Source organism: Pristiophorus japonicus, chromosome 11, assembly GCF_044704955.1.
Source record: "Pristiophorus japonicus isolate sPriJap1 chromosome 11, sPriJap1.hap1, whole genome shotgun sequence".
NCBI lineage: Eukaryota > Metazoa > Chordata > Chondrichthyes > Pristiophoridae > Pristiophorus > Pristiophorus japonicus.
This window is the reverse complement of record NC_091987.1, coordinates 186,033,928-186,047,899: the sequence shown is the minus strand read 5'-3', so window position 1 is coordinate 186,047,899 and position 13,972 is coordinate 186,033,928.

The window sequence follows — 13,972 nt, the reverse complement described above, 5'->3', positions numbered from 1 at the left end:
TTGCGGCAGCGCTGAGCAGCACCGCCGGAAAGCGCTGCGCTGGGTGTGTAACACCTCTGGTTGTGGCACCGGCAGTAGTTTGGACTTTTGCCCGATCCATATGCCCGGAACTGCGCCCGCAATGACTGCTTGGGAAATCAGTGCAGTCTGGCATAGCCGGCAGTGCAAAGGATGGTAAAGTAGTCCCAAGGTAAGTGCCAGCCTTTGTTCCTTTAATTTTTTTAACGATTTGTGTTGGGGTGCCGTGAGCAATGTTTTGGGAATATTGTTGTAATTTTTTGAAAGGTTTTTACCCCCCACCTGCCCAGCCCCAGCCAGGCCTCTCTCAGAGGGCCATCCTTGCACCACGAAAAATGTGCAAGGCCTCCATTAGCGCCGCGCCCCCTGATGCAGTGCCCAGATGCCAAAACTTCCATTCTAAAGCACAAACTAATCATCGCTGGTAACTTTACCGCCCCGTCTTCATTTTCACCCCAAAAGCAAAAAAGCCTAAAATCCAGCCCTTATTCCCTATAATCCCAGTTCCAGCCAAAATGTCCTGGACCAGAGTAGCAGAGTTGTTTCAGTCACAGAGACTTTTTGTAAGGGAGGGATTTTCCAGTCCTTTGCAATTGAAATGAAACCTTGCAGAGAAGGGGCAGAGGAGATTAAAATACCCTCTTCAAGGTTTGTAAGTGGGAGCTATGTGTGTAAAGTTCTGTCCCCTCCGTACAGATTCACACGAGGCATGTAGTGAAGTCAAGGTCACTCTGGACCTGCACCTTTATTTCACAGCTCTGGAATGCTGCACTTGCCTGAGACCTGTCCTTATATATCTGTCTCTTGCAAGTGCACCCTTGGTGGTCAGGTATGCTGGTGGTTACAGGTCATATCTTATTAGTCATTTATAGCATGTTGGGATACAGTTATATATAATAATGTAAGATACAGGACATCACCCTCCCCCAAGGTCGTATTGTCTTTATAGGTTCAGTCTCTCAGGTGGTCTACGCTCTCGCATAGAGCGTCTGAGTTGTGGTTCAGTTGTTTGCCTTGGTATCTGTTTTTCTTTGGGTGTGGTTGCTGGTATTTCATCTGGGCTGTCTGTTTCGATTGGTGTGATTATTGTTGACTCGCCTGGGCTGTCTGTTGGGATTGCCCTTTCCTCAGGTTGTTCCCTCTGTCTGTCCACCAGGTGTAGTGCGAGTTCCACATTGTAGTCTGCCTCTGGTTCTGCAGTGTTGTTGGTAAATCTGCTTTTGACTTGGTCTACATGCCTCCGGCAGGTTTTGCCATTGTCCATTTGTACTGCCAGTAGCCTGTTTCCTTCCTTGCCCATTACTGTCCCTGCAAGCCATTTGGGACCCCTGCCATAGTTTAGTACAAACACTTTGTCCCCTATCTCATTCCATCTCCCCCTCGAATTTCTGTCATGGTACTCAGTCAGCTTACGGCGCTTTGCCTCAACGATTTTGTGCATGTCTAGGAGGATTAATGAGAGCCTTGTTTTTAAAGTCCTTTTCATCAACAGTTGCGCGGGTGGGAACTCAGTCAATGAGTGCGGACGAGATCTGTATGCCAGCAGCAGTCGCGAAAGGCGACCCTGCAGCATGGGATCTTGGATTTTAAGCATGCCTTGTTTAATGATTTGCACTGCTCTCTCCACCTGGCCGTTGTGGGCCGGCTTGAACGGTGCTGCCTTGACGTGATTTATGCCGTGGTCAATTATAAAGTCTTGGAATTCTGCACTGGTGAAGCACGGACCATTGTCACTGACCAATATGTCAGGGATTCCGTGCGTTGCAAACATGGTTGCGAGGCTCTCCACAGTGGTGGAGATTGTGCTCGAGTTTAAAATGGTGTATTCGATCCACTTTGAAAATGCATCCACAACTACGAGGAACATTTTGCCCATGAATGTGCCCGCATAGTCTACGTGCACCCGCGACCACGGTTTGGTAGGCCAGGGCCAGGGGCTCAGTGGAGCATTGCTGGGTTGGGCACAAATGGTACACCTTCGGACGCAGAGCTCCAAGTCCGTGTCAATACCAGGCCACCAGACGTGGGATCTGGCTATGGCCTTCATCAGAACGATCCTCGGGTGCTCACGGTGGAGCTCCCGGACAAATGCCTCTCTGCCTCGCAGAGGCATGACTACTCGGCTGCCCCACATCAGGCAGTCTGCTTGTAGTGATAGCTCATGCATGCGTCTGTGAAAGGGTTTTAATTCCTCGGGGCAGGCATCGCGAGCCTCTGCCCAGTCACCGGTTAGGATACATCTTTTTACTAAGGATAACGTGGGGTCGCTGGCCGTCCAGGCTCTGATTTGGCGAGCCGTCATGGGCGAACCTGTGGACTCAAAGGCATTGATTGCCATGACTATCTCACAGTCCTGTTCGTCAGACCTTTCTGTGGTCGCCAGGGGTAGCCTGCTGAGCACATCGGCACAGTTGTCTGTGCCTGGTCTGTGCCTTATGGTATAGTCGCAGGACGCCAGCATGAGTGCCCACAATTGAATTCGCGCCGAGGCGTTGGCGTTTATTGCCTTGCTCTCGGATAGGAGGGATGTGAGGTGCTTGTGGTCGGTTTCTAATGCGAACTTGGCCGCGAAAAGGTATTGGTGCATCTTTTTGACACCGTACGCGCACGCGAGCGCCTCCTTCTCTATCATTCCGTACCCGCGCTCCGCCCGCGAAAGTGACCTGGAGGCATAAGCTATGGGTTGCAATTTGCCCGCACTATTGACATGTTGTAACACGCACCCGATCCCATACGCTGACGCATCGCATGTGAGAACCAGCTTTTTACCTGGGTCAAAGAAAGTCAAAACACTGTTGGAACACAGAAGGTTGCGTGCCTTATTGAAGGCGCGTTCCTGGGCGTCCCCCCAAAACCAATCGCACCCCTTCCTGAGTAGCATGTGGAGAGGCTCCAGCAGCGTGCTTAAATTCTGCATAAAGTTCCCAAAGTAATTGAGTAGCCCGAGAAAGGCGCGCAGTTCTGAAACATTCCGGGGCCTGGGTGCCAGGCGAATTGCTTCTGTTTTGGACGCTGTTGGGCGGATTCCATCAGCGGCAATCCTTCTGCCCAAAAATTCAACCTCGGGTGTGAGAAACAGGCACTTGGATTTCTTGACTCGTAGGCCTACCCAATCCAACCGCTTTAGTACTTCCTCCAAATAACGGAGATGGGAGTCGGTGTCCCTGCCCGTGATAAGTATGTCGTCTTGAAGTATAACCGTCTCCGGGATGGACTTGAGCAGACTCTCCATGTTGCGCTGGAATATGGCAGCTGCCGACCTGATGCCGAATAGGCATCGATTGTACATGAAAAGGCCTCGATGTGTGTTGATGGTGGTGAGTAGCTTGGATTCCTCGGTCAATTCTTGCATCATATACGCAGATGTGAGGTCTAATTTTGAGAAAAGTTTACCTCCAGCCAATGTGGAAAATAAGTCCTTTGCTCTGGGCAGCAGGTACTGGTCCTGTCGGGAGACTCTGTTTATGGTAGATTTGTAGTCCCCACAGATTCGTATGGATCCATCAGGCTTCATGACTGGGACAATGGGACTTGCCCAGTCGCTAAATTCCACAGGTGATATAATGCTTTCCCGCAGAAGCCTGTCTGGTTCGTGTTCAATCTTTTCCCTCATCACATAGGGTACAGCTCTGGCCTTATGATGGACCGGTCTAGCATCCTGTGTGATTTTGACTTTGGCCCCTTTGAAAGTGCCCACACCTGGCTGAAAGAGATGTTCAAATCGCTTTATAACTGTTGAGCAGGAGGTCCGTTCCTCTCATGACATGGCATGGACATCATCCCATTTCTAGTTTAGTTTTGCCAGCCAGCTTCTCCCCAGCAATGCTGGAGGGTCTCCGGCGACAATCCACAGGGGAAGTCGGTTCACTGTCCCTTTGTGTGTGACAGAGAGCATGGCGCTGTCGAGGACTGGTACGATTTCTTTGGTATAGGTCCTTAGTTTGGTGTCGACCCTTGTGAGTTTTGGCCTGTCTGTTTTATGCGGCCACAGTTGTTCAAATTGTTGAGCGCCCATGAGAGATTGACTCGCTCCCGTATCCAGCTCCATGTTGACAGATATTCCGTTGAGTAGGACGCTCATCATTATAGGAGGCATCCTGTTGTAGGAGCAGCGGCCATTGATCGTGTTGACCCGCTGTACATTGGTGTCCCGGGTACTGTCCCCACCATCTTCTGGTCCGCTTCCGACCCATCCGATTTGTATACCAGCCGAGCTGCTGTTTTTTTGCACATGCGGGCCAAATGCCCTGTATATTCACAATTTCTGCAAACAGCCTGCTGAAATCGACATCCCCTTGACGAGTGCCCACCCCCACACCTCCAGCACAGACCTGTTCCATTGTTCAAAGAGTTTCCAAAGAATGAGCTGCGTCTGGCTGATCTCTCTTGAGCTTCTCTCAGTTTGTAGTTGATTGCTCGCATTGTGGGTTGATGAGGTGTGAACGGCCGTTCCTGTGGCCCTTGATGGCTTCTGCCTGCTGTCGAGAGCCTGTTCTCCCGGTTTTGTCTGTGTGTGGGGGTAGCAACTTGTTTAGTGCTGTGAACTTCTTGTTCCAATATTTCGTTAGTTGTCGTATCTGCATTGTAAATCGACCTCATTTCTTCTTCACCTACCAAGAATGTCTGTGCAACCAGTGCTGCTGCCTCTAAGGTCAGGTTCTTGGTCTCTATGAGCTTTCGGAATATGCCTGCATGGCCTATTCCTTCAATGAAAAAGTCTCTCAGCATTTCTCTCCTCAGTTCATCGGAGAACTCACATAAACTAGTCAACCTCCGAAGTTCCGCCACGAAGTCGGGTATGCTCTGGCCCACACAGTGTCTGTAGTTGTAGAACCTGTGTCTGGCCATGTGTAGGCTGCTCGCTGGCTTCAGGTGGTCTCTTACCAGTGTGCTCAATTCTTCAAACGACTTGCTTGCTGCTTTCTCGTGTGCCAACAGATCCTTCATTAAAGCGTATGTTTTTGAGCCACAGCTGGTCAAGAGATGGGCTCTTCTCTTGTCTGCTTTATCGTCGCCTAACCAGTCTTTGGTTACAAAGTTTTGCTGGAGCCTTTCTATAAAGTTCTCCCAATTGTCTCCCGCATTGGACTTTTCATCTGATCCGTTGTTCGCCATTCTGTGGATTCTGTAATCCCGTAACCCGTCGCCACTGTAAAGTCCTGTCCCCTTAGTACAGATTCACACGAGGCATGTAGTGAAGTCAAGGTCACTCTGGACCTGCACCTTTATTTCACAGCTCTGGAATGCTGCACTTGCCTGAGACCTGTCCTTATATACCTGTCTCTTGCAAGTGCACCCCTGGTGGTAAGGTATGCTGGTGGTTACAGGTCATATCTTATTACAGTCATGTATAGCATGTTGGGATACAGTTATATATAATAATGTAAGATACATGACAATGTGCTTCACTGTTCTACCCAGATGCAAGTCTGTCAGCCAGCCTACTAATGGTCAAGCCCTCCCTTACCATCGTCACAGCGCTGGAAAACCTATTACATTTTGGTCCGTACTTGGTCTGAGTTATGTTGGGGAAGTATTTATCTGTATTACTTTTATGTTGTCAAATATAAATGTTAACAATTTGTTCAGTTGGTTAACACATTTTTTTTTAAATCAGCCTTTGTTGGTTTGCACTATTTTAATTCAAAGCTTTGGGAAAAGCTGAACCCCATAATAGCCTTGATCAATGGACTTCTTTTCATTACAGTTGTGACCTTAATGGCCCAAAGAATTTGCTCCTGATCTCATCTGAACCTTGCTGTTGCTGATGAGATGAGAGGAGCTTGGGCCAATGATGAGGTGCCCTTCCACAGAGGAGAGCAGAAAATTTGGAGGGAGGCTCATCCACTCATAGCACTCAACAGCCCCATTGCAAAAGGCATTGGTAGTGGCCTCTTGGCTGACAAATGATGCAAAAGAATGAGAGGAAGCTGACTAACCAAAAGAAAAGGACTCTTATTTGTTCCTCTCAAACACGTTTGTGGAACTGCCATATCTGTTTCCCACAGCCTGCAGCCCTTTCATTCCTATTTGCAGTAAATAAAGTAAGTGACTCCTGCACACATTTGACAAGCAAATTTATCATGCAACAAATTGTGAAAATGTTGCAGAATGCATTACTGAGAAATTCTGTTGTAAAATATGTATTTTTAAAAAGGTTGTATATAATGAAGGGATCAGCAACCATGTTCAACATTTACTCATTTGCAATTAGGAAATTTGAACCAACATACTCGCTGCAGGGAGTAAAACCTTAACGCATTTTTTTTCTCCTGACAAGTTTCACTGAGAACAAGTAATAGATTTTATTGCTTTCGAACCAAGTTTTACCATTCGCAAACTTTGCAGAGATCCTCATTGTCTCGATAGAGGAAGCTGTGGTAATGTAGGTTAAAGCTTTCTTCACCTAAGGCACTTGACCAGTATTTCTAATAACTTTGCTTTGCAAATACAATTCTTAATCTGGTCCGTGTCACATCAATAAATAATTGGAGCAGAATCTCATTCAAAACTAACATACGAGAGTTTTGCTGCTTATTCTGTGGTAACTGTACCATGCACTTGCATTTACCCGTTAAATTCCAGATTTGATGCTGAGCTGTGCTGGGTTAACTAATGCCAACTAGACTAGGACTGGGAGTACATAAGTCGACTTGGGCTAAGGTCGGGAAAAAAAGACGATTCTCAGCACGGATAACTCTCGAGTGATTCCGATTGTTAAGGAGACATTAGACATCAGAGCAAGTGGAAATATAATCCAGGTAGATTGCCATGTCCTCAAAGATGAATACCTCACAGAAGGTAGCCATCTTGGCAAAGCACTAAAGGAATGTTGGTATTGACGAAACAGATATCACCACACAAGATACAGACATCAGGATTGAAGGAGTAAAGGACACATTTGAAGGAAAAAAATACCATTTGAATAAATAACCATAACAGACTCTTGGATTCAAAAAAATAGGTGAGTGAATGGAATGTTTAATGGCAGAGATATGTGTAAAAGTTTGCATAACGTGAACTCATCTTATGAAGGTGCAGATATTAAACCTCACTCAATGCAAAAATATATCTCAATTATCAGGAGGGATCACTTTGTAACTCACAGGGCTGAATTTTAACAGCCAAAAGCAGGTGGGTTGGTGTCAGGACAGATTTAAAAATGTTTAATATCTGAAACCTGAGCCGAACTGGCCTCCAACTCGCCCACTTCTGGGTTTAACGGAGGCAGGACAAGGGGGCGGGCAGCCCTCCGCTTCCAGGAGGCGGCTTGTCAATTTAAATATTTTAATGAGGCTGGCAGCCTCTGATTTAACCCGATTTTCAGATTCAAGAGTGGGCAGCACGGTTTCCCAGGCCTCAGGAAACCTGCAAGCTGAAGGGAGGGGAAGACAGCTTTGTGGAGAAGGTAAATGGCTTCACTGCACTGTTTGTATTTTTTTTTTTATTCGTTCATGAGGAGTGGGCATCGCTGGCAAGGCCAGCATTTATTGCCCATCACTGATCGCTCTTGAGAAGATGGTGGTGAGGCGTCTTCTTGAACCGCTGAAATCCATGTGGTGAAGCTACTCCCACGGTGCTGTTAGTTCCAGGATTTGACCTAGCGACGATGAAGGAACGGCGATATAGTTCTAAGTCTGGATGGTGTGTAAATTTTGTAGGGGAACTGTCAGGTGATGGTGTTCCCAACGCCTGCTGCCCTTGTCTTTCCAGGTGAAAGATGTCGGGGGTTTACGAGGAACTACCGAAGAGGCCTTGGCGAGTTGCTGCAGTGCAGCTTGTGCACTGCAGTGGTACACACTGCAGCCTCGTGCACCAGTGATGGAGGGAGGGAATTTTTGTGGGCCAGGAGGAGCATGAGTGCTGCAGCCATCTTCAGCCCCCCCTAAGCACCATCCCCCATCAGATACCCCCCATCAGATACCCCCCATACAAAGACCCCTGGAATCTGATCCCCTCAATGGAATTGGATCCCTTCCTCTCCTGCATTTCCCCATGGGTCAGGATTGGACACCCCCTTAGGGTTGCTGATCAGGCCGAGGCCTTGTGGATCGGATCTACCTGTTCCTGCAGCCTGCTCCTGACTCCTCCCCACCCGACTGCAAGCCATGTCCATCAATCAGACTGAATGGGGAACCGCTCAATGACAAAAGATGCAAGCTGTGGGGAAAATACCAGGTTTCCCAAGCACAGTTCCACGCCCCCGCCTACGTAACCATGGTTAATATCAAAGCTATAATTTCTATGAAAATTTTACCAATAGCAGAATCTATGGATAGCAAATTCAGCCAATGAATTTTCACTGTTGTAACCAAAAGCTCAAACACAACAAAGCACGTTATTATTTTTTTCTCCCCCAAAATGAAAAAAATTCAGGGCTGCAAGTGAAGAACAGGGGAGTGGATAGCGCTCACAAAGGACCAGTGCAGGCATGATGGGCAGAATGGTCCCTATTCAGTGCTGTATGATTCTATGGTTCTGAATCAAATCCATTTCAAGGGAAAAACTGGCGCAACCCTGGTCATGACAAGTTTCTACACAACTCGCTTCATAGCACCATTTCACTCTCTGGAGTTGCTTTTTTTAAGAAGAAAAAAATGACTGGTCCGCACTTCAATCAATAGAATGTTGAACGAGATATGAAAATGCTACTGCACGTTCAAACATCTCTTTAAACTCCTGTAACCTGGCTAATTAAGCATCTTCTTTGAAGCAGCTTGTGATCTTTGCACAAACAGCATATATGCCAAGATAGAAAGAAGAAGGCGGCCTCATCAGGGTTCCAAAAGATTAAGCTAGGCCCAACCATCACTTTCTTCCAGGCAGACTTTGAAGACATGATGGCAATGTCAATAGACTAAAAAGAAGTTAAGAGCACCGAGTGAGCGGAGCAACATATAGACTTAGTTTGTGCCCTATCCAACATCTAATGGGCCTCGGCAATTGATGAGTAGAAAAGTGAAGTTAAATCAATGTAATCAGATCAAATTTTTTTTACTGTCTCGGTTCCTTGGTCTCGATCGTTTGTCATGAAAATATTCATAATTTACTGCAAAAACGGGATCTGTAATGAAAGATTGAAAAACATCTGCATTTGTATTAAAATTAGTACCGGTAAATCATTATCTAAGGTTTTTACATTGATTTAAAATCACACCAGATGTGCTTGTTGCTCAAAAACATGAATGGAGATAAAATTAATTTTCATACTTTTTATTTTCAAAGCAGGAGATGCGACATTCATGAAAATCAAATGTATTAATTGAGAACAAGTTCTGTTGCCAAGATGATGGGTCAGTTAATACTGCCCTGAAACATGATGGTGAATGGAATGAGAAAACAAAATAGTTCAGGAAGCCTCACTTACGATATGAAGAAACTAAGCAGTCTGGTTTCAGAACCATGTTTATTTTCTTGTTGCTAAGCAGCAAAACACATTATAATTCGTGCACAAGGTGAACAAAAATGAACACAATCCAAATGGGACGGGATCCTTCTCGGTGCCTGCTGGGAGTGAAGGCAGTCGGAGCATTCACAGCCTAGTTCCTCATGAGGATCAACCCAAGCCTATAATAAATACAGCACTAATTGACAGGCTCACTCAGGACATGGGGATGACTGGTGTTGAAAACTGAATTATCATAGTGGGGGGAGTCGCGGTAGTCTTCTGAGGTTAATGTCCAGGCACATTATTGGAGCAGGTTAAAGACACCTTCCATGCATAACTTGTGTCCAAGCTCTCCTGCCATGACTTAACCCCTAGATAAATTTAATTTGGCAACAACAATGCTAAAAGGTTACTTACTGACAAAGAAAAACTACTTACCAATCACCAGCCAATCACTAACCCCTTGGCTGTGACGTCACCTTGTGATTTCTTTCTACTTCTTTTTTGCCTCCCTGCTGCAGCTGCACCAGCCTCGCCTCTTGTAGGTCTCTCCTCGATGTCCTGCTCCGCCTCCTCGACTCCCCGCTGGGCCTCTTGTAGGTCTCTCCTCGACGTCCCACTTCACCTCCTCGACTCTCCGCTGGGCCTCTTGTAGGTCTCTCCTCGATGTCCTGCTCCGCCTCCTCGACTCCCCGCTGGGCCTCTTGTAGGTCTCTCCTCGATGTCCTGCTCCGCCTCCTCGACTCCCCGCTGGGCCTCTTGTAGGTCTCTCCTCGATGTCCTGCTCCGCCTCCTCGACTCCCCGCTGGGCCTCTTGTAGGTCTCTCCTCGATGTCCTGCTCCGCCTCCTCGACTCCCCGCTGGGCCTCTTGTAGGTCTCTCCTCGACGTCCCGCTTCACCTCCTCGACTCCCCGCTGGGCCTCTTGTAGGTCTCTCCTCGACGTCCCGCTTCACCTCCTCGACTCCCCGCTGGGCCTCTTGTAGGTCTCTCCTCGATGTCCCGCTCTACCTCCTCGACTCCACGCTGGCCTCTCCGATCTGCCGACGCTCCTGTTGGGCCTCTTGTAGGTCTCTCCTCAACATCCCACTCCGCCTCCTCGACTCCCTGCTGGCCTTTTTTTGAGGATGTAACTAGTAGAGTGGACAAGGGAGAACCAGTGGATGTGGTGTATTTGGACTTTCAAAAGGCTTTTGACAAGGTCCCACACAAGAGATTGGTGTGCAAAATTAAAGCACTTGGTATTGGGGATAATATACTGACGTGGAAAGAGAACTGGTTGGCAGACAGGAAGCAGAGAGTCGGGATAAACGGGTCCTTTTCAGAATGGCAGGCAGTGACTAGTGGAGTGCCGCAGGGCTCAGTGCTGGGACCCCAGCTCTTTACAATATACATCAATGATTTGGATGAAGGAATTGAGTGTAATATCTTCAAGTTGCAGATGACACTAAACTGGATGGCGGTGTGAGCTGTGAGGGGGACGCTAAGAGGCTGCAGGGTGACTTGGACAGGTTAGGTGACTGGGCAAATGCATGGCAGATGTAGTATAATGTGGATAAATGTGAGGTTATCCACTTTGGGGGCAAAAACGCGAAGACAGAATATTATCTGAATTGCGGCAGATTAGGAAAAGGGGAGGTGCAACGAGACCTGGGTGTCATGGTTCATCAGTCATTGAAAGTTGGCATACAGGTACAGCAGGCGATGAAGAAGGCAAATGGTATGTTGGCCTTCATAGCTAGGGGATTTGAGTATAGGAACAGGGAGGTCTTACTGCAGTTGTACAGGGCCTTGGTGAGGCCTCACGTGGAATATTGTGTTAGTTTTTGGTCTCCTAATCTGAGGAAGGACATTCTTGCTATTGAGGGAGTACAGCGAAGGTTCACCAGACTGATTCCCGGGATGGCTGGACTGACATATGAGAAGAGATTGGATCAGCTGAGCCTTCATACATTGGAGTTTAGAAGGATGAGAGGGGCTCTCATAGAAACATATAAAATTCTGACGGGACTGGACAGGTTAGATACGGGAAGAATGTTCCCGATGTTGGGGAAGTCCAGAACCAGGGCACACAGTCTTAGGATAAGGGGTAGGCCATTTAGGACTGAGATGAGGAGAAACTTCTTCACTCAGAGAGTTGTTAACCTGTGGAATTCCCTGCGGCAGAGAGTTATTGATGCCAGTTCATTGGATATATTCAAGAGGGAGTTAGATATGGCCCTTACGGCTAAGGGGATCAAGGGGCATGGAGAGAAAGCAGGAAAGGGGTACTGAGGGAATGATCAGCCATGATCTTATTGAATAGTGGTGCAGGCTCAAAGGGCCAAATGGCCTACTCCTCCACCTATTTTCTATGTTTCTAACTCTTGTAATGCCCAATATCGGAGTGCTTTATATTGTTCGTTTTGCGAGGTCTGATCCTGTTGCGAGAGTGGATTGGAAAATTGGTCCTATTTTGACAAATGAGCTCATTCCTCGAAAGTTCCAAATCAAAAATAAGGACTTTTGAAAATTCCCCCTGAATTATGTGAAAAAGCTTAAAGAAGTTTTCCCTTCCACCTCCAAAGCTAGTATCAGTTTTCAAACATAAAAACTAATGAAAGAATCACAAGGGAAATTCAACACAGCGATGTGGTTTCCTTTGAAGATTGCAATGGCGAAGTGGGTAAAAGCACAGCAGCACTAAGTCATTCAGACCAGAAGGCTGTATGTTCAATTTGTGGCCTGCGCTGACTTGAGCTTATCTCAGCTGGAGCAGCAGTTGGGCAGTATAATCGCTCAGACTACCCTTCAGCCAAGAGGAAGGGAGAGAAAACTAAAAACACAAGTTTTCTAATCCAGCTGGCTTTCCAGTCACTCTTGGTGGAAAGTGTGTCTTTAGCTTGGCTGCAGTGGTCTCCAGGGGTGCATAGCCTGCTGACACCTCACTATCTAAACAAGCTACTTGCATTTGCACAGTTAGAAAAATGGGCTGCTGATGGGGTTGCTGGCACGAACATAACTACCCTAAAGCAAGATTTAGTATTGGAGAAGAAAGAAGGACTTGCATTTATATAGCGCCTTTCACGACCACTAGACAGCTCAAAGCACTTTGCAGCCAATGAAGTACTTTTGGAGTGCAGTTACTGTTGTAATGTAGGAAATGCAACAACCAATTTGCGCACAAGCAAGCTCCCACAAACAGCAATGTGAAAATGACCAGACAATCTGATTTTGTTATGTTGACTGATGGATAAATATTGTCCAGGACCCCAGGGATAACTCCCCTGCTCTTCTTCGAAATAGTGCCATGGGTTCTTTTACATCCACTTGAGAGAAAAGACAGGGCCTCAGTGTAACAACTCATCCGAAAGATGCCACCTCCAACAGTGCAGCGCTGTCAGCCTAGACTTTTATGCCCAAGTCCCTGGAGTGGGACTTGAACCCGCAACCTTCTGCCTCAGAGGCAAGTGTGCTACCCACTGAACCACAACTGACACTGTACAGAGTAAAGGAGAAATTGGAGGTGGGAGTCAGCTATGGGGAGTGTTTAGATGCATTTATTGACTGGCAAAGCTGGGAACCACATCTGACAATTCCCTTGAAAACAAAAACACTTGGTGTTGCTCATACTGCAGACTTTCATCCAAATTAAAATACTTTGATATCAATACGACTAATAACAAATCATTTTTTCCTTCACATCACTTTAGAACAGCTTGAAATTGTGATCAAGCCCTTTTAAATTTATAAGCAACACTTTCCATCAGGTAAAAGATCTCAGATTCCCCACCGACTCACTGGTGCAATCATACAATGATGAAAGGCACCTTTACGTTGAAGTCCTTGAATAAGGAAAATTCAAATCTCAACTACACATTAATATATAAAATTGGATCGCATTAATAAATTAAATTCTTCTTAATTTTCTTTTTTTTTTTACAAAAATGCATTTGGTCCCAGCAGCTCCTCTCCAGCTTGTGATTCATTTCAAAAATAGTCATCTACAAGTATATTCCTAATTGATGAATTCTCCATCAATTAATCATGTTCTGAGTCCAGTCTCCATCCTCCAAACAGCTTGATGGAAGTTGAAGTGAAATCCTCAGTGTTGCACATTAGCTTGAAGTTAGGAATGATAGAGGCTGTCATATAAACTATGCATCAAAAGGATAGACCTGCCGAGTAGCAAGCATACTGCAGTTTATGCTTCAGGTTTTACTACACGCACAGCAGATTCTACTGTCACTGAGATGAATTGCATTTGAGAGGTCTGTAAAAGTCACAAACATCAACAATCTTTAGTGGAGAACAGTGATGGAAAATGCTCCTGCTACAGAACAGCAGGCTTGGTCCCATCATCCCACAGGCTGCTGGAAGGAGAGGGAAGAACACAAGTCAGGCATTTCCTGAGGAAAAAGCAAAGCAGCGTAGTCACCACATCCTGCCAACCTCCTACTGCCCAATTAAGTAGCATCACAGGCTGGGGCCAGAAGTCTCATTCACTTCCAGCTGTGTGGTGGCCAGAAGATAAGTAAAAGGGAAAACTATCATAGATGCTGGTAAGTTATACATTCTACATGAGTGC